Source organism: Lathamus discolor, chromosome 1 (assembly GCF_037157495.1).
Source record: "Lathamus discolor isolate bLatDis1 chromosome 1, bLatDis1.hap1, whole genome shotgun sequence".
Lineage (NCBI taxonomy): Eukaryota > Metazoa > Chordata > Aves > Psittaciformes > Psittacidae > Lathamus > Lathamus discolor.
In genome coordinates, this window is record NC_088884.1 from 100364367 (window position 1) to 100384876 (window position 20510).

The following is a 20510-nucleotide window of genomic DNA, read 5'->3' on the forward strand; positions in this document are numbered from 1 at the left end:
AGAAACAACTTTGACAGCCAATAAATCAGCACTGTGACGAGTGACTATTAATCTAAAACAATGAATGCTTATCACAAATACGATTAGACACACTCTGGTCAGATCTGTCATTATCTCAACCCCTCGTGCCCCACACTGAGCACCAAAAAGAACTGCCGTGGTTTAAACTGAGCCACACAGCTCGTTCACTCACTCCCCCGCCCTTTCTCTCTCTTTCTTTCCTTCCCCCCCCTCACCCCCACCCCACTCCCGAAGGGATGGGAAGGAGAATCAAGAGAATGTAACTCCCATGGGTTGAGATAAGAACAGCCCAGTAACTAAGGTATAACACAAATAACTATTGCTACCACCAATGGTAATAATGATAAGAGAAAATAACAAGGGAAGTGAATACGATACCACTCGCCGAACAAGTTCAACCCCCCCTGAAGAGAGACCATGCCCTTCCTGGTAAATCCCAGTTCCCTCCCTGGGCATGACGTGCTGCGGTATGGAATACCTCTTTGGCTAGCTTGGGTCAGGTGTCCTCTCTCTGCTTCCTCCCAGCCTCCCCTCATCCCTGGCAGAGCATGAGACTCACAAAGTCCTTGGTCAGACTAAAACATTTGTTTTATCAGCTCTGTTCCCAGGCTGAAAGTCAAAACACAGCACTGCACCAGCTACTAAGAAGGAGAAAAATGACTGCTACTGCTGAACCCAAGACAGATCCCCACAATAATGTCCCCCATCGCTGTTCTCCCTTTAACCCTGACCCACAAACTCTCTGTTGACTGCTCACCTGTCCCCAGACAGAGGTCCATACTCTCCAGCCTATCCCTAACATAAATAGCAAATTCCCCTCCCCACCTGCAGAGCCTGTCTTTTCTAAGGAGCCTGTAACCTTCCATTCCAACACTCCAGTCATAGGAGCCATCCCACCATGTTTCTGTGATGCCTATTATATCATACCCCCGTAGACATGCACACATCTCTAATTCCTCTTGTTTGTTCCCCGTGCTATGGGCGCTTATATAGGGGCATCTGAGCTGAGCTCCAAATGAAGCTAGTTCATTGGCTGGAGCTGCTGGAATATCTCTACATTGCTCCAAGCATTTATTATAGGTGCTGGCAACTGACTGGGTGTGTTGGGATGGAATGATGCCCCCCTCCCCCAACACATCTAGTTTAAAGCATCCTTGACCAGTCTGGCAAGCCTCCTACCAAAACCACTCTTCCCCTTGACAGACCAGCTCCACCAGACCCCAGCAGACCCGGCCTACTAACTTGGGTCCCGTGTTCAAGACACCCAAACCCCTGACTATGGCACCACCCTTCTAACCATTTATTAACGTGGCCAATCCTCCTAGGCTTTTTTTAGGTCCTCCCCTGTATCCTGGAGAATTGATGAGAAGACAATCTGAGCTCCAGAGCCCCTAGCCACCTCTCCCAGGGCTCTGTAGTCCTTCCTTATGTTCTCCAGGCTACTGCTATCTGTATCACTAGCACCCACATGGATCACTAGAAGTGGGTAACAGTCAGTGGGACTTTCTAGAGCAGGCAGCCTCTCTGCAACATCCCTGATCCATGTCCCAGGTAGGCAACACACCCCCCTTGAGACTGGGTCAGGCTGACAGACGAGTGCTTCTGTCCCTTTCAGAGTCCCCTACCACTACAACCCGCCACTTTTTCTTGGCAGCACCAGTAGCTATCTTTACCAATGCATCAGCTGTTGCTGGTGCGAGGGTGTTTCCTCGTTAGCCTCCTGTAGGACAGCAAAGCTGTTCTGGGTGAAGACAACAGATTTAGGAGGAAGCCCCTTGCTTTTAATGGTCTTCTTCCTCCTTTTTTTGTTGGCTTTTGTTTTGTTGCTGTCCCCCAGCTCCCTGGGTTAACGGCCTCCTTCTTTCCCCCATGAGCTACAATGGACGCTTGAGGCCCCTGCACGGTTTGGGCCTGCAGCAAGCAGCCCTGCTTCCTCTCAGCTTCCCTGACATCTTTCAGCCTATTGACAGTGCCCTGCAGCTCAGCCCCTGCTGCAGGAGGGCCTCCACCAGGGAGCAGCGGGTGCAGCCCTGCCCGTTGTGCAGCCTCCCCTCACCAGACCAGTGCAGGCACTCTCCACACCCCGAGCTCTGCGCTGCAGCCTCCCCTCTCATCGGCTCTGTCTGGGTGCCTACGCTGGCACCGCCGGGGCAGCCAGAGCAGAGCTCTCAGAGTGGGCCCTGGTCATGAGGCGAGTGCTCACCATCCCGCTCGCCTGCCCTCGCAAACTGCCTCGACCCGCGCTGGTCGCTGCGCTCCCTGGGGCAGGTTTTACCCAGCCAGGGCTGGTGCCGCTCCTCCTGCCTCCGCCCCTGTGAGTCCCTGCTCCTGTCAGCAGAGCTGCCGGCTCCTGGGCAGTTCCTGTCAAGGACTTGAGGCTCCCTCGGTGGCTGTGGCTGCTCTGAGTTGAGGCTCCTGGACGCTGAGCTTCCCCCGCTAAGGTGTTGTAGGTGTCTTCTCTCAAGCTACTCACCTCAGCAACTGGAATTGCTAAATTTCATTTAGCAGAAGTGATTCACCAACCATCTCATGAAACTGTTTCATTGACTGGTGTGTTTTCATATCTTTAGAGTGAGGTGTCCTGATTAGAATTTCCCCATATGTAAAAAAGTAAGGAACCATTTGATTTGATTCTGGTGATAAAACAATGCCATCTCTTCCCGGATGTACTTCATTGATTCACACAGGATTTCAATACAACTACAGGAATAAACTTAAGAATACAGCATTGTAATTTAATCCATGAAATGTTAAACAGGGAAAGTCAGATTTTTGCATTATTACTGCCCTCATTGAAATCCTCTGAAATCAGATAAGGAAAACATAAGAGGACAATAAGAAAGTCTAGACATGAGGGGAGTCTCTGATAAATATGCACGTAAGACTACTGTCAAAAAAATGGGGTACAATTGCACATGATATGAAACACTAGGAGTCTCAAAGGAAAAATGTTGTTTCAAAAGTATCAAGTCAAAGAAACATAAGTACGATGCCCGCAAAAGGGTCAAGGCTCTGCTGAACTGCACATGTACAAAGCCCCTTACAGATGAAGTCACTTCAGTGGAATGCCCACAGGTTAAGACACAGACGGTCTGGATGCAGATGGAGGGACCTCTGTCCGTGGTACTTAAGAAACCAGCACCCTTCCCATCACACTTCACACTACCACATCTGCTCACTGGGATTACCAGTAACACTTGTACAGTCAGGTACACGCGGCCTGAGACACAAATAAACAGCCTACCAAATGGTTAGCTACTGTGGATTTGTCAGCCAAAACCGACTCAATTGTAATTTCAGAAAATATTGTCTGCTTAACTCTGGGTGGCCAAAAGAGCAAGCAAAAGCAAATGAAGGAGAGACGACAATCTTTGAATACTTCATCCCTTAGAATTTGACTGAAAACAACTTTTCATTCCAGAAAACATACCTGCAGAAACCATCACGAATTTGTCACAGATCACTTGCTAGGTAAGTCTCTCTCAAAAAAAAGGAACACTTTTGACATTGTTATGCTGTGAACACTTTCAGATGTTCTGTGAGGGACAATGCCCAGGCAGCAAAACATTAATTAAAAAAAAAAAAAAAAAAAGGATAAAACCAACAAAAGTCCACGATGTATATAACATTCAGAGAAGGCCAGAAATATTAAGTAATCTTGGACAGTTAGCTCTGAGTCCCACATCTTTAAATCCTATCCTTTTTTTGAGAGAGGTCACTTGAACTTTCACCTAAGAGTTTACGCTTGAAACATCCATACATTATATCTCATTATATTATGACTGTGAAGGTTTTGAGTGGCAGGCACCCTAGCTACTGGAACTTTAGAAAAATAAAAAAGCCTTCTCTCTGTCCCTTTGAAAAAACACATCTATCAAAATCAACAAATTTGTTGACTTATCAAATCAACAAATACAGAGTGACAACACAGTCTAGCACAGAGTTTCACAAGTGCACATATGAAAATAAGGCCTAAAACTCCAAAGCAAACCTTCAATCCACAGCAAGAAGTCATCTACGTTTAGTTTGGTCTCAGCTAAAACAGATTCCATTTTAACAGGAACCTGTCACTCCATAAGATATACTGTCTCCAGCTGCAATCAGTCGTAACAGCTGTGAAATTCTGGATCTCTGATTTAATGAAAAATGATTTTTATAATTCATTTAAGTATCAGTCAAGAGTGGAGGAAGGGAAGGCAAACATTTCCTAAGCTTATTAACATTCTCCTGATAGGACCTATGCCTCATTAACCAGCTGTCACAATAAACAGGAATGCCATACCTTTGCAGGTGCACTGCTATTAAACTTTCAGAAGACTCCCGGTATCGGGGGAAATCCTTCAGACCTACAGGGACTTGGCTCCAATGTGAATCTCAGTTACTTCCCTTGAGCTTGGCAGATAGTATATGCTGAAGCTGAAAAAGCAAAAAAATTCTTGTGCTCATGCTTGAGAGTGGTGGCCTGGCCAACAGTGTCAAAAAAAGGTAATGCAGCCCAAAACAAACTTTCTGCTTCAGTTTGCCTACTTCTGGTACCTAAGTTGTTTAAAGTCTAAATTGCAGACATACGGGAACATACTGCATCTGGACAGTCTAGCCCTAAAAATGAATGGTAGAAAGGCTATGGTTTGCTGCAAGTCTTTAAACTTCCCAAAATTTCAGCATTCTGGAAGAGGGATGAAAAGGCGTTTTATTTATTGATTTTTTTATTATTTTTTTAAAAACTAGGGTACTATCCAACTAAAATTATCAGTAGCTGCAAATATTATAGATACAGATGGGAGAAGGGAAGCAGTACATTAAAAAAAATTACTAGAAAATATACGGCCAACACTGCACATTTAGAAACAAGTGCAAATCTCAGGTAGGGAAATCAAACATTTTGTACCTTTTGGGAAGCATTCAAATCATAAAAGCTTACCTCACTGCAATGTTTTTCACAGAGACAAATAATTAAGGAGGAAGCCCCACCTACACAAGGTAAGCATCCTGTTAAGTAGGAGTCTGGCAGATGATAACCAGCTGATATAAGTCAATTTTTATATGCTGTGTGATGATACAGAATAGAACCACAATATTCTCTAACAATTATAGGTTTACAGGATCAACAGCTGGAAAAATGGAGCAAATGATGGAGCATAAACATGGCAAATGTGATTCATAGAACTGGTTCTTCGAAAACCTTTCCAGTAAATTTTACTTGATCAGAAGACAGGGGGGAAAAAGAACCAAAAAAAAAAAAAACACACACACAAAAAACAAACCAACAAAAAACCAAACAAATAAACCCCCCCCAACAAACCAGGGAACCTGCTTTACAAAAAAAGCAGTAAGCACAACAAAAGCCCCTATAATTTCCTAAGTTCATTCCAACAAATGCCACTACCTCCATTCGAACTTTCTAGTCACAACTGAATACTTACCAGCAACAGAGCTCTCAAAACCCCATCTGGTTAAGTATACAAACTGGGGTTTTCATAACAAAGGAAACAGGGCACAAAGTTCTTAGAAATTACGTAAGACAACATACATTACTAGCCCTTTTATTTAAATCCTTCTCTTAGTCTTGAATTTGAGCTCCTTCCCCCTTTCCCGCCCCCCAAAACTGCTGAAAAGATTTTCCAGTTCCTGTACTAAGGTCTAAAACACTTAGTCCCTCTTCCAAGTTTCATTCACCCAAAATAAGGACATCACCTCCTACAATTTCCAGGTGAGTCAAGCCGCTCTCAGGGATGACAACAGCACTCCAACCATGTATTGCAGAGGCAAGGGAAGCCAGAAAGTAGGGTAGCAGAAAGTAGAAGACTAAACAGCTATACAGAGAGAACAGAAAATGGCTTGAACAAGACCTTTTGAACATGCTACAGCAATGAAGTCTGAAAATATATTAAAAAAACTTCCATAGTTCAGGTGAATTTACATGACAAATGGGACTGTTGACCAAAGAACATGACAAGGTGTTAATACTGGCAGCTGCCTTCTATGAAAGGTAACAGAACATAACAGAATCCACCAAGAAAGGAGAGAATAAGCAGAATTTCCTCTAAGCACAGAAACAAGCGCTTTCAAAGAAAATCCTACAACAGCTCCTTGTTAAGTGATGCCCTTATACGAGATGACCTTAAGGCAAATAGAATTAAGACATCAGAAACCGGGAGATAGAAGAGCACACAGGAAGAGGTCCTATCACTTTTTCCAATCCAGAATTGCTGGGCACAAGCAGAAACAATATAAATGGACTGTATGGATGCACTGCACAAATTTACTGCAAGTGGAAGTTCAATGACTGAAAACACTACTGAGAAATAACTAATTTTACAAAGGTGCAGGATTTTGCAAAATGGATGAAAACTGTACTTCCAGTGTCTGCAGTTCCCATTTGTTCTAACATATATAATGGGAAAATACTATGTTTGTGTGAAAGCACAAAGAAAAAAAAAATCGGCTCATAATTTACCTTCAAAATTGTTTAGCCATATCCAGGAAATATGTCTAGACATAGCTACAGTTAAGTTCTACCAAAAAAAGTATTTGGAAAAAAACCCCAACAGATTATGCAATGAATATTAAAGATTTAAGTGTCTGAAAACTAGCCATACACTAGCCAATCCTGTATCAAACCATCTTGATAAACTTGCAGCAATAGCCTACAGATCACACTTCACGCTTTGCACTTTCCATCCTAGAGAATGCTTCTATGTGAACTTAATAAATATATTATAAAGAGAATACAATGAGATTTTTTTAAGAAGTCAGGAGCAGTAGTAGCAGCCAGCTGTTAGCTCTCGACCACACTTTACAGGTGAAAATAAACGCATCTAAACCAACAGAAAAACATTCCCCTTGCTGAAAATGGCTCTTCCTACAGACTGAAGAGAACCAGATTTCTGATGTTCTAGCAGAAGATGCACACACAAACCTGCACGACTAACATTTTATCTGTTACCAAAAAAGCAGTTCTTGAGTGACTTGAATTGTTAGAAAAATATTGCAATAAACTATACCTGAATGCTACAAAATTAAAAAAAAACATATCCAACTTTTTCTTTACCAGCAAGAGGATAAATTGTTGCTTTGTAAGACAAATACTGGGGTTAAGTGAAAAATTTCCTTTTGGTTCCACAGGAATGACTTCTGAGGAAGCAGAGAATGAAAGAGGGTTGCCTCTCCCAAAAAAATCAAGGAATTTAAAGACCCTAAATCTATGTAAATAATCCCCAAACCCTGCAGAAGTATAGTATACAAACAAGCAAAACATTTTTGCATCTGGATAAGGACTCTGTGGATGCAGATACTTAGTAAAGGCAAGTGGAACAAAACCTGATAAACTGTAACATTACTCAAGTTCATTATAGCATGCCAGATTTCAATAAGCAAATGCAGAGTAACATTTCACAGGATCCAGAGCAGACGTAATGCTCAACTCAAGGAATATTTACTCACTGGAAACAAATGCAAGAGAGTGTTGTGAAAACTATTTGTGTCAACTTAAAATGCAATGCGATGTCTCATCTGAGAAAGATCCCAAATTCATAAACATGTCTCACTGGAGATATATTTTCATACAAATGAGCTTTTTTTAAAAGAAGAGATATATCTGTCAGAGGTTCAGCTGGCTAGCTTTATATGAGCCAGAATACACTTTCATAAATTTGCAAGGCTGGAATTAGGACTGTTGCCCAATGGAAGCATTTAATTTTATATCTACACACAATTTCTTTTTCTTTAACATGCTGGAAGAAGTGCAGAGGAGTTTCACCTTTTACTTGTGCTTTCTCACAAATCCATATGCAAGCATGCCCAGAAAAATGCAAGTGCAGTTTTCATCCATTTTGCAAACTTCTGCACCTTTGTAAAATTAGTTATTTCCCAGTAGTGTTTTCAGTCATTGAACTTCCACTTACAATAAGTTTGTGCAGTTCATCCATACAGTCTATTTATACCGTTTCGTGTGGAGGTCAAACTCTGGACTCTGCTTCTCTCAATGTTGATGAATTCTACATTTTTACTTCCTTCTAGGAGTTACCATTCACTCAAGGAAGGTATAGTGCAAAAACATATTCAGATGGAGCCATACATTGCTGGGCTTACTGCAACAGTACATCTACTGTAAATAGCAGTTTGGAATAGTCTTAATTGTGCATTTGACAGATGTGAGAATATCAGCTCTTCAGCATAAACTGTATGGGAATAAAAATAACTACATCATGTACACTCCTGAAGAATGAGGGGGCAGGAGGGAGGGGAAGAATGCCAAAACTGAAAACTTGCTTACCAAGCACAACTGCTAAGTCTTAAAACTAGAGCTACTGTTGGATATCGTCTTACTGCTTAGAGACATGAAGTCAGTAACAACCTGATGGAACTGGATTACACACATACATGACTTACTGTGTATCTTAAAGTGCTGTAGGTACATATGCTCCTCTGCTTAATTTATTTCTATGTGAGTAAATCTTTACTTCCTCATGACAGACAGTATAAACAATAAGAAGAAAGCCTAATAATTCCACAATAGAAGTTCTTACCGCAGCAGTGCTGGATTTACCCAAAAACGATTAATGAAAACCTCTCCATTAAACATGGTGACCATCATAATCACAACAGAGACCTGTTCAGCCAGAGGGAAGCCTACTTGAAAAGTTTATTGAACTATTTTCTCCTGATGTGGAACTGCAACTCTAACCAACAATGAAAAAACAAAATATGATTTTATTTAGCCTTACTAAATATCCTCAGTAACATCATCTTGCAAAGAAGTAATAGATTAGGATTTTCTGCATTTGCTAGGCAAAATTATCCAAATTACCCCCCAAAAAATAGCTCCTTCATACAGAGTTAAATTTTACTTGAAAGATACAGAAGATGGAAAGATAAAAAAAAATAAAAGGAGCATAATAAGTACTGGGGGCTAGACTCTCATGGATCACTCAAAGACCGAGAACAGCATTCATGAGAAACATCTCAATAAAAACATATATTTGTTAACATTCCTTTAACTTGAGCCAAAACACTCCAGAATTCATTCTTAAACAAAATAGGACTATGAGATAAACCTAGTTTAGAAATTGGATGAAGAAGGCTAGAAAGCACAGGCTCTCAAGCCAAACACATGTTACATTACTCTCATTCCACTCTCATGTGTGTTCCTGCAAAAAAATGGGAAAATCCTGGGAAAGGCATTTCCTATTCAAATGCATGATCTTGCTTATCTTATGACAGAAAAAGAAAGAACAGACCTCAGAAATAAATTATGTCAGATCTACAGACACATTTCTATGCTCTACTTCAGATAAGGAACAGGATAAAACCACATGTGATTCCTACCCTCCCAAAAAAAAATGCTAACTTAGCAAAGAATATAATGTACACACTGTCTAGCAGCAGTCCCAAAGCTCCTAGCAGACACCTGATCCCCAAACAAAACAGCATTTCAAGGAAGCCAAGACCCAAGTCAAGAAAGGACTCTCATGATGATAGCTCTGAATTTACTGAATCTCTTCCTCAAAAAGTCTGTATTTGTTCTAGGTATTTATCATTTGCCAGGTAGCATTTTCATCTGAATGTCAAAGATTGCTTTAACTTCTCATGTGAACACCATTCCTTCCCATAACTACTTTCTTAATGAAATTGTGAATAATCACAATCAACTACAATTTCAAGCTTCAGGAATAAAAGAAAAAAAAATATTTTTTTTTTTTTTTTTTTAAAGGATGATTGTAATGATACACCCCCTCATATACCCACATGAAATACATCTGGTCATCTACTTGTACCTGAAGAAAAAGTCTGTAAAATTTGTTTTTGAACAATGTATTGTTACTACTGGCTATGCATGCTAACACTACTTGTGAATTTTGAAATTTTTCATTGCTTTCGTGCTGGCCTGACATAAAGCATGGCACATCCAGTCCATTTGATGCGTTTATTTGGGCGTGTTGGTTTGGGGTTTTTTTTTAAATATCTTATTCAGTAGCATAGCAGCACTGGATAACTTTGTCACAAGGCATACTTACTACAAAGAGTTAAATCTGACAATCTGTACTGATGCAAGTAACAATACTTACAACATGGAACCCACACATAGGCCAGAAAGTAACAAGTGGTGAACCAACTGGCTCCTAATTTCTACTACATTGAAGCCACTTCCTCCCTAAACCCCACTGCTAACTGCTGAAGAAGAGTGGTTAAGATAGTCACATCATGTTTCCAGCTCCTGTCACCTACAAGTTAAGTGAAACAAACAAAAAAAAAAAAAGAGATGCGTTGTGCCAGTTTGACCAGCACCAGTTGAGATACCAGCACCAGTTGAGATGACAGCACAAAAGATTCTTAGTTCTTAGATATCCTAGAAAGTCCCCATTCCTTTTATACATTTGTTTCTTATGCTTAACCCAAATTATACGTCAAGTACTGGATTTCCTCTTTGAAGGATTTTAATACTGTGCTAGTAGTAGGACCCAGAGGGATCAAAATCAATCTTTGCTTTGACCTTCCTGCACATATTTAGCACTTCTCACTGTCTGAGATCATCTAGTACTCCCTCTAAGGACTACTTTTCACAATTAAGTCTGTGAAGACAATCAGGTAAATCAAAGCTGAGTATTTATAATTCACTGACTTTATCCTCCCAAGCCTGATCCAGTTTGTGGAAAAAAATAGCTCAAATGCCACTGCAAGATATTTCCAACTGGTTAGCAACCTCTCCAGAAAGAGAAAAGCATGAATAAGTGAGCAATGTCTTACTATCATCTTTGACACAAAGGAACTCAGTTTTAAATCTTTCAAGAAAGATGCTGGCATTCAGTACTGGACTCCCACGATGTTTTTACATATGGGATCCAAAACCAGACAGTTAACTTCAGATTTCTCAGGTCTGGAGAACTTCAAGGATAGGAAAGCATATGGTTATAGAATAAGGGAAAAAAAAAGGAGGTAGGTCAACAGCCTTCTATTTAACAATTTCCATGCAGTATCCAGGGTCCTTTACCTCAGAAAAACATTTCCCTTTCAAATACAGGTCTGCTGATAGCAGAAAGCACTTCTCCAAGACCTCTTCCCTGAAAATTAAAGAAAAGACCCTTGCTCCAGAGAGTTTCTTCAATGGTACCTACCTTCTTGCCCTGATAACTAACTAGTAGAATCAGGTGTCTGGATTCCTCCCATCACCCTTCTTCCCCCAAAACCAATAATGATACAGCAAACAAAAAAGGCAAAGATTTTCAGCTTTACTTTAGCTCAAGCCTTTTCAGCTTTCCTTAGCCTCGCCTTATAGAATCATAGAATCATAGAGTAGTTATGTGACCAGAAGCCTCTTCAAACATCCATGAGAAAACCCTAACAGACAATCCACACACCAATTTCCTCTTGTGGACACACACAATTAAAATTGTTACCAGAAGCTTTCCTTCAATCTTTACAAGCAACCAAAACTAAAAGGTACACATGATGTTATTACAGCAATTAACATTGTATGGAAATCCAAAGTGCAGGCATTCCCCTCTCAATGATTAAAAAAAAATCTAACATTGTGCCTCAACCACCTGTTGATTTAATTTCTGCAATGGATTGCCACAGATTTTCACAAGAAGTAATAAAAACAATAATATAAACTCGTAAGTAATTTGCTGTTTAACATGGAAGACCACTCCCGGGTAGAGAAGCATAAAGTTTTATTCTGAAAAAGAAATTAAGATAATCTATACTTAAGGCCTAGCCTGTTACCATATTGATAACAGTAAAAAGACATACTTTTTGTAATTACTTCACTGAAGGAAAAAGACACACATGTATATTGTTTTGTGGGCATATGACATGATCTTAACCACAGCTGAGGAAGGCAGGAACAAAAAAAAAAAAAAAAAACCAAAAAAACACAAACAAAAAAACCCACAAGTGAAGTCAATCTAATATTTTTTAGATAGGTAACCAAAAGTGCAATTTTTATACTGGCAAGCATACACTCACATCATTTGCCACTGGCAGTTAGACTAGTAGAAGGACTTCAGCAATGTTTATTCATCAGATAAACAGATAATTATCTTGAGTAAATATCAGGGTAAACTATCACACTTTACCTAGCTTGAACTTCATAATCTGGTTTAAAATCATTTCCTTTTCTCTTCACCTTTACGAATCTAGAAAAAGACTAGAAAATGTAATCATTTGTCCTTGCATTAAACACTTTACCTACCAGGGTCTCCAAAAGTATGCCCAAGCGCAGAGAGATTAAAAGCAAATGATAAATAAGATGTTGCTACACATTACAGTTTGCAAGTGAATAGTCTTACACTTTTTGTAAACTACAGTTAAAATTAATTCTGATCAATGGAAATAATCTGAGCACCACAACAACACTCTAGATAAGCCTGCACGCTGAAACCCAGTACAAGCTGTGTAATGCTGGATGTACTCATACTGCTTTAAAATGTCAACTAGAAAACACAGGAAGGGGAAGAAAGAGATGGGGCTAAAATACTGGAGTAGAGAAACTAAGTATGAATCTCTTCTATTGTGCTACCATCTTCCCCTCTACCCAGCCATCTTACTCCTCACTCCCATGTTCAGTCTTCAAGCAGAATGCTTAAAACAAGGGAAACAGCATCAAGTTCTTTCTTGATACGGTTTTTATGTTGCCAGAACCAAATCTCTGCTTGCTTTTCTTACTTCTGAAGCATTAATGATTATCTGCAAGAATTATCTAGTGAGCCTACATTGGTAAACTGTAATTAGAAATCCCTGCAAACTTTAAAAACCAATGACCAACAAATATCTCAGTGCACTCTCCAAACACAGAACCTTTATTCCAACAGGAACTTTCAGTAAAAAATGATGTGTGAACAGCAGACACTGATGTTCACACAAGCATACTGCATACAACCCAGCAGGCGATTTTTCTGTTTTTTTTGGATTATGCCTTGGAGGTGCTGGCACAATGGAATTTCAATACCATAATTGCTTATTTCTCTGTGTGCCAGCCTCTGAAATAACAGGTAGAAAGAAATAAATACACATAAACCAAGCATTCTCTTTTTTAAATTACAGGAATCACAAAATAAAATGGTTTTAATTCTCCAGTTCAAACGATGTAATTTATAATCATGACACAAATAGAGAAGAAGCACAAAAGAAGGGAAAATACAGAAATAACATAACGTTCCCAAGGTTCAGTTTACAAGGACCTCACACACAGTTTTGGTTTTGGTTTTTTTGGGGTTTTTTTTTTTTTTGCAACTCTTACTAGAAACAGTATTATTTGCTAAAAATGCAGTAGCTGCCAAAAGCTATGATCCATCTAAAGCAAACATGTTTAAGATGGAAATAGAGTGTTAATGCTGAAGAAAGACAAAATTGAGTATACAAGTTTTCTTTTAAAACTGTTGAAGCAACTGCAATACAGTATTTAAGTTTGTTTTTCATCTTTCTGAGCAAAATTTGATTACATTTACAGATAAGCACCTAAATTAGAGAGAAGTGCATTAAGACAATAACAGAAGTAATCAAATCTCAAACTTTCTAATTAAGCCTCTTTTTCCTGCAGAAGGTTATTGGGAATTCAACACTAGCCTTGGTTCACATGATAGAACAATGGGAAAATTTTCCGAATGGTTGAACGCTAACCCTGACAAGTGTGGAGAGCCAACTACAATACATTATATGGTAGCATAACCTGCCACCCACGTTGCTGAGAGAACAGCTTTCAAACACATGCACCGAGCTGTAAAACCACAAAATCCCTTATTACACATTGTCCCTTACTTAAGGTGAAACACACTATTTCCCCCCCTTTTAAAAACTTTGGTGCTTTTTTAAACCTTCATCTCTGAAGTTTATTTAGCAGCTAACTAGACTGTTTTTCAGACTTTTTTCCCAAATGTCATTTTTCCTGTTTTGTTTTCTAACCAAAGTAAACTCATGTTTTCACAGTACACAGTGAAGCCTGTTATGTCTTTCACTGTTGCTTTTTTTTCCTTTCATACTACTTCCACCTGTGTGACATTATCCAACTTTTTTAAAAAAAATACCTGATACATGACTAATGCATCTATGAAGACTTATTTCTGGAGTGAAATATTGTCCTTTTTTAATAAGATACATGACTCATCACTGGTAAAGTAAAAAATGGTTCCATCGTGCTTTTGATTGGAAGAGCAGATATTCTGTTATTTACTGTGATTCTTTCCCATTGTTACGCAATCTGAATATATTCAAAAAGATACACTGCCACAGTACATGTAGTTATAGACACTGGCATTCATGTAAGTCAACCGTTGCTGCAGAATGGCAAACATACCCCACCCTCACGACAACATGCTGTAGTTACTAGCCAAACATCTTTGCCTTTGCTGAAAATGTACATAATAATAAAAGCAGACCAGCAAAACAAGTAATACAAGGGGACCTGCGATATGGAAAAGTAGTAATAATTGTCAGAAAATATAACTGAATATGGGAAGTTAACTGCTCGATGATTTTTTAGGAACTCGTAACCTCATGCTACAAAAAGATCACTGAAAAATGCCAGTATACAAAACTTTCTTAGTTAATGATTCCTCCCTCCTACCCCACCACTGCACATGTCTGGTGACTGAATCATTGCATTCCAAGATAGTTAGAGGATATACACAGTTTCTTCAGGGGTTTTCAGTTGCAACTTTGCTGGCAATGGGAATTTTATTTGCAAGTGTTTCTATTCTACTGACAAGGTCAATTAGTCCAACGAACTATTGGTTGTTCTGTCTGATAGCTCAGTGTATTTATTCAAGCAAGCACTTTTATAACCCACAATTGAATGCAGACAGTTACCCTTGTAAACACAACTGTCCACAGGGATTTTCACTACATTTTGGGCATGTAAAAGAAAAACATGCTTTTCTTTCTTCAGCCTGATAGTACATGTTTCATTACAGCTTTTATTTCAGAGAGTGAAGGGCGGGGAGGGGCTACTGTTTTAAATACATATATGATCTCTTGTACCTAAGTATATACATATTTGGATCAATTCCTAGGAGCTAAAGAACACAGACATTTCATAGATCTCTCTATAGATCAACAAAAATTTGGTAATGCTAACACAGAGACAGATGAGCACTGCTGCTATATCGGGCACTAAAAAAAAACCCCTCATGGTTTAAAAAGAAACAAAGAGATACTATACTTAGCACTAAGGGGTAAAGGCTACACAAAATGCTTTCACAAAAGGCAGAAGCACAGGGGTGAGGGGTTTGGAAATCAGCTACAAAATTTGGTAGAGGTAAAATTAAAGAGGACTATTCCACAGCTTTAGCTAGATTTTTTTGCAAGTCAGCAGCACTGCTATTGTCACTGACAAAATGTGCAAAGAGGAAAAACGACGGACCTTAGCCTCACAGACCCTTTTATACACATACATGTACTTTCTGCACCCTTCACACAAAATCTCCTTACAAAGAAGAGATTATTCATCTTTACTAATTACAGATTGTATAACAACTAGTCTGCTAGTACATTGCTCATCATTTTTCAAGTCTTCCCTGAAGAAATCTTTCAAGGTTATAAAGAAGGTAAGAAACTGTCATGGAAAATCAGCACACTTTCATGGCTGTATTCTACCACTTTGGGTATTATACAGCTGATACAAAAACTGAAAAGCCTATTGAAATTATCTAGGAAGTCTTGTAGTATGGGAGAAAACCACAGAGATAATTTGGAAATATGGATTCCGTTATGCAATAAATTTTAACGCCACAGAAGAATACACACTACATTAAATCTCAAATAGCTATTTAATCAGTATTAAAGTAGCACTGAAAACAAACATCTTTTCTGAAAAATACTACCAAAACAAGTTGAGTCAGTGATGAACAAATGGGAACAGGTTTTAAGGACTGAAAGGGGAAGTGCTCTATTTTGGTCTAACTGAAGAGGATCTTTATACATAAGTGTATATGGTGCTTTACCTTGGTTTTGTGAGGTATTTTAGGTAGATGTAAATTATACCAGTGCAAACAAAGCAATTTTAGACGGAACTAATCCATTTGAACAGAACCATCAGGCATTCACAACCTAGTAGCAGCAAACATCATAATTCAGTCAGATATAAACTCGACAGAACCTGATGGGGACTTTGACTTTAGACACTGGTCCAATAGCATAGGCAATCTCCACAGACTACAAACAAATCACTTAACCCTCTTGAAAGATAATATTATAACTACTCTACAACAGTATTATCAACCTACAGACTTCAAAAGAGTGTCAGAATATGCTCAACTAAATTTGCAGTTGATTTCCTATACTATTCTATACTTGCTATAAGGCCATAATTCTATTCATACTAATACAAGAAGTTCAAGCACTTGGCTTTTTCCCCCTCTCACACACAAAGCACTATCTGCAACCTGCTCATGTCTGCCAGAGAAAGGACTAGAATTTGTTTATAGTACTGTAATTAGAATACACTACTGCAGGCTTGCATTAAAGCCTATGAAAAAATCCCCATCATATCGGAGGACAGTTCCCCTGCACTGATAACATAATTTTTTATTACCTGAGTTGTAAGCCAAAAAGATTCTTAAAGGAGTAAAATATATACTTAAATAGGCTTCAAGAAATCTCTTCAAATTCTCCATCTAGAGCTTCATGCACATAAGAGATGAAACCATGCAACCAAAAACTTGCTACAAAACAGGTATTACACAGCATAACATAACTTAAAAATCAACTGACACCAATAATTTATCTTGCCTTTTCACACTGGCAATGGAGAGAGAAGCTCTTTCACTTTTACATGAAAAATAAAATACATGTTCTAATTTCTTTTCCATAGTGGAACTTAGATCAAATCATCATGAAAAAGGCTGTAATTCCAGGCAAGGGTTTTACATGTATGTAAAATTTTGTGCTTCGATCAGTTCCTAGCCTCTATATACTCGAGTTCCCTCAAGAAAAGCTCTGTACTTCATCAAGTTCCTGCCTTACATGAAGCTGTTACCACTTTCTTTCACATGGCTTTTCCTCTGCTTCAGAAGGTAAAGTCAGACTGACAGTACTAAAACTACAGGGCCTCTTTAACGTACCCTTGCCTAATTGAGTCCCTCTGTGGCAAGAAAAGGTTCCTTCATAGACTTGTTTTTGAATGCTGGCGTACAAAGCAAGAAAAAATACCTTTCTACATGCAACACATGCACCACAGCATGAAAACAATGTTTTATTTTCCTCTTTTTTCTTTAAAATCAAACAGAAGAGATAGTTATTTCTCTTAAAATATCATTTCAGAGCAAGGCAAGATAAAAATACTTAACATTTATGGTGTGTGGACCAAAATAATCTTCCATTCTTCAGAATTCTTCTAGATCTAATGTGGATCTTGCTATTTGTACACACATACCTCGTATGCAGAAAAGTCTATTTCAATAACTGCATTTCTCATGACTGTGTATGATGGAACATCATGCTCTGTTCCAACATATTACCACAGCAGGGTACAAAAAGCAGGAAAAATGCAATCCTGCTCCTAGTTTCCAGTTTGAAGTATATATTAGTTGATTTAAATAAGCACAGGAACAATGAGCAGGTGATATCATCTACAAGGATTATGACATTAGCAGTGAATACTAATGCTATGTCATCATATTAACCATTCTTTTGTAAAAAGGGGTTCATGTGAACATCCTCTCAAATATCCTCTTCTGCTGGAAGGTGGAAACACGGAGTACCAACAATATCAAACTGAAATAACCCTGATTCCTGAACTTGACTCCTACTCTTCTCATCAACCACAAGACTTCATAACTAATAAAGTGGATCATTCTACTCCCCTGCTTCACAGATTTCCAGTAACGATCAATTTTAGATGTAAGGAACAGGTACTGATTGCATCCATACCCAGCTGGCATAACAGCAAGATAACAATTGCAATGAACAAGCTGATGTGATGACCTCATCTACTGGGCATCTTAGAGACAGACAAGAAAGACTGCAGTTTGAAATTCTATAAAACTAAAGCATACTCAGTCTTTTCTTAGCATTGAGTGTAGTTTCCAGAAAGCAGACTGTATATTTTTAATTGACATTCTGAACCCAAGGAATAATTAGGGGTCAGAAATGCATCTTTTCTTACATGGAAAAAGGAACACAGGGGAACGGTTTCTAATCAAAGTACCTGAAACCTAGTCAGAAATCTACGCAAAGCAGTAATAATTCAGTAGTTTAAGCAGTTTAAAATGCACCTTAGAAATGTTTGTTCAGAGACTCAGAGCAGTGCATTTTCTTGATTCATTAGTTTGCAACAGTCCTATGACAAGTTAGCATCTCCTTGTTCATCAGTAAGTTTACTGCACGTACAGAAAACAGGTTGAGATTACTAGCTGTTGAATTTCAGAAAATTCTAGAGAAGTCCAGCCTCTTCACTACAATCACTGACACTGCAGGCATAAAGAGACTACAGTAGGGTCAGAATTCCTTAACTACCTCTTTGAAAAGCTCCCTAGCGTAGCCACTCCTCTGTCTGATACCTCCCTGCTCTAGTGCAGAATCTGTTCCAACAGTGAGGAAACGGCCCTGTCCGTGGTGCTTGGTCACAACACCACACCACCAGGAAGGCTGCTCTGCTTGCAACAGCTCTGGAGAACCTGGCTGCAAAACACAGCACTGGAGAACCTGGCTGCAAAACACCAAGATGAAGAGGGCTGGAAACCAAACTGAAAACCAAAATAGAGAGCAATTCAACAGAAAAAAAAAAGCTGAAACCAAGGACTCTCACTGTTCCCAGCAAAGACATATTAAGATATCAGGGCTTTCACCCGAGTCTTCAAAGTCATCTTCAGCATGTATATATACATATATAGATAGATAGATAGATATAGATATATATATATGTACATATAAAACCTTGTCTTGTTGAAAAGGTTAAGGAGGCTTTTGTTCCAGGAGGAAAGAGTATACCCAGTGAGTTAAAGCAGGCCTCTTCCAAAGCAATGTTTAATACTTGGTTATCACTCTTTGATACAGTCTACTACACAGGCCCTCCAGTGACAAAGATTCTTTTTCCTACAAAGAATCTTTTTCCCGTGTGCAATGCTGCCCAGTGATGGCGCACTGTATAAATGTAAAGGTTGTGAGCCATAGGAGTTACCCTGTTCTAGCAGCCCTGCTTCAGACTGAATGGCTTTCAAAAGAAGCAAACACCTTGCTTACCTAGGTTACACAAAGCCATGATGCCATCTGTTTGCAGATTTGCCCTACTGCATACAGAAAGCACATTCACAAGCCAGAGGCTTCCTGTCCCCCCTTCAATGGGGCAATTCTGATAATTTCCTTTTAGGCCTGAACATTAATACATCTTATCTGCCGTGTGAATTATTACTACCCTTATACAATCTGAAAAGCAAATTACACATAGTAATGCCACACACTAGGAATGATTTTGGGAATATCACAAAGCTTGCCAGTTTCTCTGAACTACACAAACAACTAAATTAAACACATGTGCTATGCAAAAATTCACAGGAAAGTCCAAAATGTGATAGAAGGACTAACGCCTACTGGAAGGAAATTACACCTGTCTAGTTGCATCTCATTTAGTTACAGCCAAGACGTGTACACCACATTCTGTTGCCGAGTCCTCTACAGGCACAGCAGAGTAAAAGACTTACTCTCTTTCAGAGGTTCTGCCTCTAAAAGCAACTTTAATTTTGTGATTAAACACCAGTGGTTTCTCATATTTGAACTCATCTGCGAAACAAGTAACTATATTCAGGAAGTCAGACTCACACCTTCCCAAAGTGTCTTTTACACCCAAAGACACAGAACTGGCTAATGCAAGAGTTTACTGGTGTCTTCCTTTTATGTGTAAAGTCCCTACATTACAAGCTGACTGCAGAAGCCATTGAATCTACTAGGCAATTATTACTTGAAATCCTGCCTGCACTTAGCATCACTGTCTTTTTATGTCACAATACAATCTTTTTATGCAAAGGTTAACTGCTGATGACTTAAATGTCTTAGAGAGGTAGAAAGGCAACAAGCAGGTGAGCATTATTTGAAGAGACCAGAGATATTTTGCAGCCAACATTTCATTCACATCCTTTGCAGAGGATTATTTTCATATCAAGAGAAAGTGCAATAACTTAAATCACATACTGGATTTAAGTTATTAAATCTGGATGGTGTCTGGATACTGTTCCAAAAATGCCTCTGTAGACTATCTTGTCCATGAAGGCTGTTTACACCATTATGTGAGAGAACTCAGACTGGAAATGAGAAAACAGTTGCTCTCCAAGTTTGACAGCTGTGATAAAAAACGCACTACGTCAAAGGAGAAGGCTTACTGCACACATTTTAACCCTAGTTCTTCCAGCTGAGCAAGGGAATAATACTACCAGATTATTATGGCTGTTCTCGTCCATAGATGAGGTACAAATTACTTGTTTCTCAAAGGGGACTAAAACTTCTTTCTATTCAGAAAGTAATTCCATCTTAGGTTTCAAAAAAGACATGCCTACACACTA

General features: G+C 39.1%; 1 protein-coding gene across 6 annotated transcripts in view; it reads right to left on the reverse strand.

The window, feature by feature from the left end:
• Positions 1–20510, reverse strand: part of ANAPC10 (anaphase promoting complex subunit 10) — a 42343-nt gene that overhangs the window by 11128 nt on the left and 10705 nt on the right. Inside the window, exon 5 of one of the 6 annotated variants that reach the window (XR_010614510.1) lies at positions 4304–4437. The exons of the other annotated variants lie outside the window; for them this stretch is intronic. The gene's annotated coding sequence lies outside the window, so the exon portion shown is untranslated. The remainder of the gene's footprint in view (positions 1–4303; positions 4438–20510) is intronic. 6 annotated transcript variants of the gene reach the window in all.